Genomic DNA, 9,991 nt, shown 5'->3' on the forward strand with positions numbered 1-9,991 from the left:
CACGTACAGCATGGAAACAGACCCTTCGGTCCAACTTGTCCATGCTGACCTGATATCCTAAATTAATCTAGTCCCATTTGACAGCACCTGACCCATATATTCTGGCAGCTCATTTCATATATGTACCACCCCCTGCATGAAGACGTTGTCCCTTTAATATATTTCGCCTCTCACCCTAAACCTATGCCCTCTAGTTCTGGACTCCCCCACCCCTGAGAAAAGACCTTGTCTATTACCCTGTCCATGCCCCTCATGATTTTGTAACCTCTATTAGGTCACTCCTCTGCCTCCGATGCTCCAGGTAAAACAGCTCCAGCCTATTCAGCCTCTCCCTGGAGCTCATACCCTACAACCCCCAGGATCATTCCCATAAATCGTTTCTCATGGAGAAGTTAACGTTTCAGTCCTGAAGAAGGGTTAATACCCAAAACGCTGACTACTCCACATTCTGAGGTTGTATTCTCCCAACCTCCTGCTTGCAACTTCGGGTTGCAATATGTAGTGGCTCAGTGGTTACCACTGCAGCCTCACAGCGCACGGGACCCAGGTTTGACTCCAGCCTTGGATAGCTGTCTGTGAGGAGTTTGCACAATCTCCCAGTGTCTGCATGGGTTTTCTCTGGGTGATCCTGTCTTCTTACATAAACCAAAGATGTGCAGGTCATGTTGATTGGCCATGCTTAATTGCCCATAGAGTTAGGTACATTAGTTAGAGGGAAATGGGTGTGGATGGGTTACTCTTCGGAGGGTTTGTGTGGACTTGTTGGGACAAATGGCCTGTTTCCTGTCGCTAATCTCATCTGCACTAATTTTGTCTCTAACGAATGGCAGAGTAGACTCGACGGGCCCAATGCCCTAACTTCTGCTCCGATGGTCTTGCGGTCTGAGGTTTATTTGGATCATTTCATTGGCAATGTGCAGTCCCTGGCTCAATGAGCAGCAGTGCCCCCGCTGGTGCTTCCGCAAGTTGCAAGCAAACATGAACCTCTTCCCACACTCGGGCCAGCTGAAGGGCTTCCCACTGCTGAAGGACACACAGGTGTTTCAGCAGGGTGGAGGAATTGCTGAAGGCCTTCGCGCACTCAGGTCAGCAGAATGGCCTCACCCCCCCCCCCCCCCCCCCCCCCGCCGCCCCCGTGTGGACCAGCTGATGCTTCCGCAGTGTGGAGGAGCGGATAAAGCCCTTCCCACACTCGGGGCAGGAGAACGGCTTCTCCCCGGTGTGGACGGACTGGTGCCTCAGCAGGGCTGAGGAATTGCTGAAGGACTTCCTGCACTTAGGGCAACTGAACGACCACTCCCCCATGTGGACTCACCAATGGGCCAGCAGGTCGGAGGAAAGAGCAAAGCCCTTCCTACACTCGGGGCAGAAGAACGGCCTCTCCTCAGTGTGGACCCATTGGTGTCTCAGCAGGTGGGAAGAACTGCTGAAGGCCATCTCGCACTTGGGGCCGGAGAACAGCCTTCCCCGGTGTGGACCAACTGTTGCGGCAGCAAGCAGAGGAATCACTGAAGGCCTTCCCGCACCCAGGGCAGCAGAAGGGCCTCTTCCCCTCTGTGGACCCACTGGTGCTTCAGAACCCTTTCAAATTTCACAATATCCTTCTGATAGGAGGGAGACCAGAATTGCACACAATATTCCAAAAGTGGTCCTTAAATACACTATATACGTATTTCTCTTCTGCTCTTCGTAGTTTCTCTGTGCTGCAGTGTGTAGTGGCTCGTTGAAATAATGTCCTGATGCAGCAACGTTTGTGGGTGTTGGGATGATTGTTTCTGTGGTTAAATATTTGGTTTGTGTGTGTTGTTTTTCTGTAGACGCTAGTTTGAAGTTCCCCATTGACTGTTCGCTCTACTGTGACATCTAGGTGTGGCGCTTTGTTGTTGTTCTCCTCTTCAAACCAGGAGCCCCCCTCAGCCCCAAAGCCTCACCATTTGGAGCACCAATATGCAGACTAGTCAAAGGCCTCCACTGAAAACACCAAGTCGAAGATTCACACCACTCCATTTACTCCATCCAAGAATTCCTGAACACTAAAGACACTAAGATAGAAGAGGATGGAATAATGCTGTCCTTTGACATAGCAGCCCTGTTCACATCCATTAACATCAACTTGGCCAAACAAAACTGAAGACACTACTCGAAGAACCAGAGACACAAACACAGCACCAACTTCATCAGCAAAGATAGCACTGTCAACCTCGTAGAACTGTGTCTTACCACCCACTTCATATTCAGTAACAAGCCCTCCAAACAAATCAACGAAATACCCATGAAACCACCAGGATCAGGATTCCGAGCAGAAGCAATAATGCAGAGACTCGAACAAACAGCCCTTCCAACGATCCACCCAAACTTTGGGTCCACTACAGTGATGACACTTTTGTCATCAAAAAATGAAACAAATTAGAGGAAACCTACAACACCATCAACAATATCCTCGCTGACATAAAATTCACAAAAGAGGAGAACAACAACAAAGTGCCATTTCTAGATGTCACAGTAGAGCAAACAGTCAATGGTAAATTCAAAACAGCGTCTACAGGAAAACAACGCATACGAACCAAGTACTGAACTACAGAAGCAATCATCCCTCCACAAACAAACAAATCTGAATCAGGACACTATTTCAACGAGCCACGACACACTGCAGCACCCAGGAACGACTATAAATAATTACACAGCGCATTTAAGAAGAACGGGTAGCCTGCACCGCTGAAAATGTTTTCCCTGACCGGGAATCGAACCCGGGCCGCGGCGGTGAGAGCGCCAAATCCTAACCACTAGACCACCAGGGAGATGCGGATTCCGCTTGTCAGCTCTCCTAAAAATTACTTTCCTGCCCGGAAATCGAACCTGGGCCGCGGTCGTCAGCAAGCTTTCACCTGTGCATCCAACAATGTCATTTCTTGTATCCATTGCTCCCGATGCGGTCTCCTCTACATTGGGGAGGCTGGAGACTCCTCGCAGAGTCCAGTCACGGCGCTTGAGGGGATATTTCCGGGACACCCGCAACAATCAACCCCATCGCTCTCTGGCCCAACATTTCAACACCCCCTCCCACTCTGCCGAGGACATGCAGGTCCTGGGCCTCCTCCATCGCCGCTCCCTCCCCACCCGATGCCTGGAGGAAGAACGCCCCATCTTCCGCCTCGGATAAATTCAAACCCAGAACATTAATGTAGACTTCACCAGTTTCCTCATTTCCCCTCCCCACACCTTACTTCAGTTCCAAACTTCCAGCACAGTGCTATCCTCATGACCTGTCCTACCTGCCAATCTCCCTTCCCACCTATTCGCTCTACCCTCCTCTCTGACCTTTCACCTCCATCCCCACCCCCATTCACCTATTGTACTGTTTGCTACCTTCGGCCCAGCACACCTCCACCCCCCAATTTATCTCTCCGCCCTGGAGGCGTCCTGCTTCCATTCCTGATGAAGGGCTTTTGCCCGAAAAGTCGATTTTCCTGCTCCTCGGAAGCTGTCTGACCTGCTGTGCTTTTCCAGCACCACTCTGATCTAAACTCTGGTTTCCAGCATCTGCAATCCGCACTTTTGCCTACCCAATAAACCCAGTGTGTCGATTTCACATCAACAAACTGACACAAGCAGACACAACGTGTGCAGAAACCCTAGCCACATTACTTTACATAAAAGACATCTGGGAAATGATGTCCAGACAACTCAACGCTCTCAGCATCATGGTAGCCCACAAACCTACCAACACACTTAAACAGCGGCTAATGAACCTGGAATAGCCTATACAAACAACCCGCAAACGAATGTTATTTACAAAATACCATACAAGGAAATATATACATGAACTGTGCCGCACAGTTCTCTGTGGCAAGAAATGCTGGGATGAGATAAGGAATATTTTTTTCAGCCAAAACGAATCGGCACTAACTGGACAGCCATTTAAAATCAACGCTGTCAGGCCAGGATGCAAGATCCAACAGGATGAACAGATTTCTTATTTCCTGAAGATTTACAAAGCTGAGACTGGGTTTTGGTGTTTGTTCCCTTTCCACTCCCAGGAGCCGCAGTGGTTGGGGAGGTGAGTTGGAGAAAGTGAAATATGTCCATGAGCAGCGTGTGGAGCGATTTCAGCTTCCCCTCCTCTGACAGCGCTGTGACGTGACTCTGATGTTCTCAGGGACACTTACTGACCCGAGACAGTGAAAAGATTCCCATTCCCGCAAATCAGGAATTCAAACCGTATGCCGGCTTCAGGACAATGAGAAAGATTAATTGGGGTGTGTGAAGAAGCTGTGAGCTGCATTTCAAAGAGGTAGGTGGAGTCAGATGCCTCATCCATTGCGCCCCCGGCCCTGTGCGTACCTGACCCCGCCATGCTGCTGAGTTCTGACGTTAACACGGACATGCGCAGCAATGGGAACATTCACAAGAGGAACAGCCAAAGATAATCACCGTCACTGCTTACCTTCCATTGTCCCAACTTGGTGAAGCAGTATCTTTCACTGGCAAATAAAACACATTCGTCCTCAGGTGCCTGCTTCATTTCGATCACGACTTCACGCCCCTCACTGTTCTCGTCTCATTTCCAAACACTTGGCTCATAGCCTCAAAAGTAGCTCTTTGGGTATCTGCTTGTTCCACCCTGACAGGCAATGGGTTGCAGATTTCCAACCCCTCCACTGATGTGAACCTTAAAGAAGAAACCGGGGAACAGTCTTCCTTTCTTTTTGACGACATTTCTCAACTGTCGTCGGCAAGGTTCACACCTGCGTGGGGAAACCGCAATCGATCTCAAATCCATCGTATTAACCACTCGACCCACGAACAAAGAACCACACTGACAGCTTCATTTCCCAGGTCTCTCTGCCTGTGGAGCTGAGAAATAGTGAGTTATTGCTGGGTTTGTTTGAATACAATCACTTCACAGGTTTCGAAAGGGTTACATATCTGCACATGGCGAGTCTGGTTGTTTCATCACGAAAGATGAAATAAACTTTCAGTTAAAAGCAAAAACAGAAATTGCAGGAGCAACTCAGCAGGTCAGGCACCATCGGTGGAAAGAGAATCAGAGACAATATTTCAGAACTCTGTTTTCTCCCACAGGTACTGCCAAACCTGCTGAGTTTCTCCAGCAGCTCCTCTTTGTGTCTCTGATTCTCAGCATCCGCAGTCCTTTACGTTAGAAATTAAATCAATTCAACCTCATGTGCAGGAATGAGAATCCTTTCAATTTCCCAAAAAATTGTCAGAGATTTCAAGGCATTTGGTAAAAAAAGTAAAAGCGACATTAGGAAGAACACTTTCTTGTCCCTGTCCGACCGTGACAAGGAGGCAGATTCAAGAACACAAAAGGGCATTCGGTGGTCATGTCCAAAGTAACAATGTGGAGATTTACAGGGCGAAGGCAAGAGAATGATACGAATAGAGACTCTCATTTACTTGCTGTGTAGAACCAGCAGAACTAATGTGGGCCTCAAATTGCGCTGTGACACGTGTTGTGATTCAGAGTGAACTCACAGTTCAATCAACGGAAGGTGGGGATTTAGAAAAGTTTATATTTATACAATCTCCTCACGTCAACGCAACAACAAAGTGGTTTAATTATCCGCCAGTGGAGAGACCCGGTTCCTGGAGATGGGACATAGAGCTGGCTCAGGGATATCAATCCACATTGCTCTCTTTGCCACTAGTTCAGAGGGAGAACATTGGAGGGACAAAGGAGAGAATAACGATCTGTGTCGGGTTTGACTAACTGTTCATGGAGACTATTCCTGGCGAACAATAAGTCGTGTGTAACAGCAGACGATGTGATAACACGGCCTCGTGTGGGTGTGGTAGGGATCAAGGGCATGCGGGAGTTCGGATCCAAATAATATTGAACTCGATCTTGAAGACTGGAGGATTCCAAACGGAAAATGAGGCGCTGGTCTTCCATCTGGAGCGGAGCTTTGCTGGAACACTGCTGCATGCCTGAGACAGAGATGTTGGCCAGGGAACAGGGTGGCGTGCTAAAGAGACAGGCAGCGAGACGGGCATCGCCTCTGGGTGGGCTCTGAACCACCAACCTTTCGGTTAACAGCCGAACGCGCTGACCAATTGCGCCACAGAGACAGGCGATTACATGAGTTGCGCCATCACTTAGGGGAGGCTATTATTGAATTCATAAGTCAGCCTCCCGGCCTCGAATTCCAGTTGTCGTCTATCAGTTTTACTTTTCCATAATAAAGCCTGGGAGATTTATTGTGGAGACACCGGGGACAGGCTGGAGACACATCCATGTCAGGAGGAACGAGCTTTCTTACTCCGGGGCCGTCGCCCTTCGAGCCTTTCCGTGTTTTGCCTGTTCCGAGTTCTCTCATTGGCTCGGAGGCGAGAAGGGGTTTGAATTCCTGATGTGCAGGAACGACAATTCTTTCAATGTCTCAGATCAATTCATGTCCCGAGAACATCAGAGTTAATCACCCGGCCTCTTCAACAAGGGGACGGTGTCTGGACTGTCTCTACTCAGTCGGACAGTTCATCTTTCATTCTCCTCTAAATACGCTTCCCAAAGAGTTTCTAAAGATTCACAAAGCTGGAGACTGGGATTTCTGTTTTGCTTCATGAACATTTTTTCCATTTCGTAACTGACAATATTTTGCCAAAACCTCTTCCCAATTGTACGCCATGATTCATTTCCAGAGATGAGGAATTTCCATTTTGGAGAGACATTCCCAAGGTTGGGAATGTTTGCTTTGGAGCAAAGAAGGTTAACTGGAGATTTCCTGGGGCTGTTGGTAATGATGGGAGAAGAAGCGGTGGGAATGGGCAGATTAATGATCAGAAGAATCAATTGCCACTGACCAGAGTCAGTTACCAGAGGACAGGGATTGAAGTTCTTGAATGAAAAGCAGCACTTGTGCCGATTAAACACAGAGAATACTGCAGAAAGCCAACAGGACGAGCAGCATCTGTGGAAAGGTAAACAGAGCTGACGTTGTGAGGCTGGTACGTTGTTTGTTAACAACCCGATTTTCCTGCATGGCAATCAATTCCCAGACATGAGAAAACGTGATTTTATCGAGACGGGTTTTGTGAAGTTTGAGCGATAATGCAGCCAACAGGAAGTCATTTAAAATCGCCAGTGAAGAAAGCATAGTCAGCAGGTTACCACCCTGAGCGGGGGAGCCCCAAAGAATCTCTACGCCAGCACCTTAAGTGTTCGGCCACAACTACACGCCCAAAGTTGTGGTCTAAAATTTCTCATGGAATGGTTCTAACAGGAAAGGTGAGTACTAGGCTTTTCCTGTCCGCGCCATAGTCCCAACGTATTCTGTTCCCCTGGATTTGATCAGGACAGAGGAGGCTGATGGGAGATCGAACTGAACTACACACATTGATGAGAGATAGAACGGGTGGGAAGGATCCATTCCCATGCATAGAGAGATTAATAATCAGGGCCGAAAATAAGGAGCCACGTCAAGAAATTTGGGGTTCATTCAGCAAAGCTAATGTGGAACTGTTCACAGAAAATTGTGATGAAAGTCTCCCGAGTTATTTTGATGAGAAGTGTTGATGATGCTAATACAATCGAAAGGATGAACGTAGATTGGTAAATGTATTTGGCGACAGTTCTGTTCTAGCCCTGTGAGCGAAACTTGGATCTGAAGGAATAAAAGGGACATTAACAACATCGATCTGAAATTGGATACGTGACAAGAAACAGAGCCATCATTAACAGTTGGCTTTTGAACTGGAGAAGGTTTCTCGTGAAATTAGCTTGAGGCTTGAAGTATGCAAGGTCAAGATAATTTAGGTCAAACACGGAAACGCGATCCTCATTAGCAGACAGTGAAAGGATTACAAGACGCAAATTAAACATTTTCAACAAGTGATACAGTGGACTGGGAAGATAAGTATTATAAACTGTGAACAACAAAGTTGTTGAGCACAACACTTACATTCAAAGACCGAAAACATCCAGGTCCTGATTAATCAGATTGCATTGTGGTGCTTTTCTGCAAAACATCCACTTGCAATGTCCTACAAAAGAGTGACAAAACCCATCCCTGTCAGCCCAAGATAGAAAATCCGAAGGGATGAACGTTTGCTGATTTTCTGAAGATTCACAAAGCGAAGACTGGGTTTTGGTGATTGTTTCCTTTCCACTCCCAGGAGCCGCAGTGGTTGAGGCGGTGAGTTGGGGAAAGTAAAATGTGCCCGTGAGCAGCGTGTGGGGCTATTTCAGCTTCCCCTCATCTGACAGCGCTGTTTCTTGACTCTGATGTTCTCGGGGACACTGACTGACACAAGACAGTGAAAAGATTCCCATTCCCGCAGATCGGGAATTCAAACCGTATGCCGGCTTCAGGACAATGAGAAAGATTAATTGGGGTGTGTGAAGAAGCTGTGAGCTGCATTTCAAACAGGTAGGTGGAGTCAGATGCGTCATCCATTGCACCCGGGCCCTGTGCGTATCTAACCATGCTGCAGAGTTCTGACGTTAACACGGACATGCGCAGCAATGGGAACCTTCACAAGGTGAACAAACAAAGATAATCACCGTCACTGCCTCCCTTCCACAGGCCCAACTTTGTGAAGCAGTATCTTTCACTGGCAAAGGAAACACCCTTGTCCTCAGGTGCCTGCTTCATTTAGATCACGATTTCAAGCCCCTCACTGTTCTAATCTCATTTCCAAACACTTTGCTCACAGCCTCAAACGAAGCTCTGCGGGTATCTGCTTGTTCCACCCGAACAGGCAGTGGGTTGCAGATTCCCGACCAGCCCCAATGTGAGTGAAATATTTTTCCCCCTCCACTGATTTGAATCTGAAAGAAGAAGCCGGGGAGCAAGCTCCCTTTCTTTTCGACGACATTTCTCATTTTGTACTCGGCAGGGTTCACACCTGCGTGGGGAAACCGCAATGGATTTCAAGTCCATCGCATTAACCACTCGGCCCACGAATACAGAACCACACTGACAACTTCACTTCCCAGGTCTGTGTGCCTTTGGAGCTGAGAAAGAGTGAATCATCGCAGAGTTTGTTTGAATCCAATCACTTCACAGTGTTTCGAAAGAGTTAAATATCTGCACACGGTGTTTGCAGATATTTAGGTGTTTCATCCCAAAAGATGAAATGAACTTTCAGTTAAAAACAAAACTAGAAATTGCAGGAGGAAATCAGCAGGTCAGGCAACATCCGTGGAAAGAGAATCAGAGGCACCATTTCAGGATTCTGTTTTCTCCGACAGGTACTGTCAAACCTGCCGAGTTTCTCTTTTTGTCTCGGCTTCTCCGCATCCGCAGTCCCTGACGTTCGAAATTAATTCAATTCAGAAACCCCTTTGTGGAGAAGATTTCCGTTTGGGGAACATTTTCCTGACCCCATCAAAAGCACACAGCTTTGAAAGCAAGGAATAACAGCGAACACACCGCCCCTGGGTGGGCTCGAACCACCAACCTTTCGGTTAACAGCCGAACGCGCTGACCAATTGCGCCACAGAGACAGGGGGCAACGAGGGTTGCGCCATCGCTTAGGGGAGCCTATTAGCGAATTCGTAATTCAGCCTCCACGCCTAGAATCACAATTGTCATCTATCAGTTTTACTTTTCCATAATAAAGCCTGGGAGATTTATTGTCGAGACACCGGGGACAGTCTGAAGACACATCCATGTCAGGAGGAACTAGCTTTCTTTCTCCGGGGCCGTCGCCCTTCGAGCCTTTCCGTGTTTTGCCTGTTCCCGAGTTCTCTCATTGGCTCGGAGGCGAGAAGGGGTTTGAATTCCTGATGTGCAGGAACGACAATTCTTTCAATGTCTCAGATCAGTTCATGTCCCGAGTACATCAGAGTCAATCTCCCGGCCTCTTTCACAAGGGGACGGTGTCTGGACTGTCTCTACTCAGTCGGACAGTTCATCTTTCATTCTCCTCTAAATACGCTTCCCAAAGAGTTTCTAAAGATTCACAAAGCTGGAGACTGGGATTTCTGTTTTGATTCATGAACATTTTTCCATTTCCTAACTGACAATAT

The 9,991-nt window shown here is 47.8% G+C and overlaps 2 non-coding genes across 2 annotated transcripts; both read right to left on the reverse strand.

The window, feature by feature from the left end:
• Nucleotides 1-2,726: 2,726 nt before the first annotated feature.
• trnae-cuc (transfer RNA glutamic acid (anticodon CUC)) lies at nt 2,727-2,798 on the reverse strand. Its single transcript has one exon. It is a non-coding gene; the product is annotated as a tRNA-Glu (tRNA).
• Nucleotides 2,799-9,392: 6,594 nt separating this feature from the next.
• trnan-guu (transfer RNA asparagine (anticodon GUU)) lies at nt 9,393-9,466 on the reverse strand. The gene has a single exon. It is a non-coding gene; the product is annotated as a tRNA-Asn (tRNA).
• Between the last annotated feature and the right edge of the window lie 525 nt (nt 9,467-9,991).

The sequence above is a fragment of the Chiloscyllium plagiosum genome, unplaced genomic scaffold (genome assembly GCF_037043375.1).
Source record: "Chiloscyllium plagiosum isolate Xiang-an unplaced genomic scaffold, Cpla_swu_hap1 HiC_scaffold_27, whole genome shotgun sequence".
Classification (NCBI taxonomy): Eukaryota; Metazoa; Chordata; class Chondrichthyes; order Orectolobiformes; family Hemiscylliidae; genus Chiloscyllium; species Chiloscyllium plagiosum.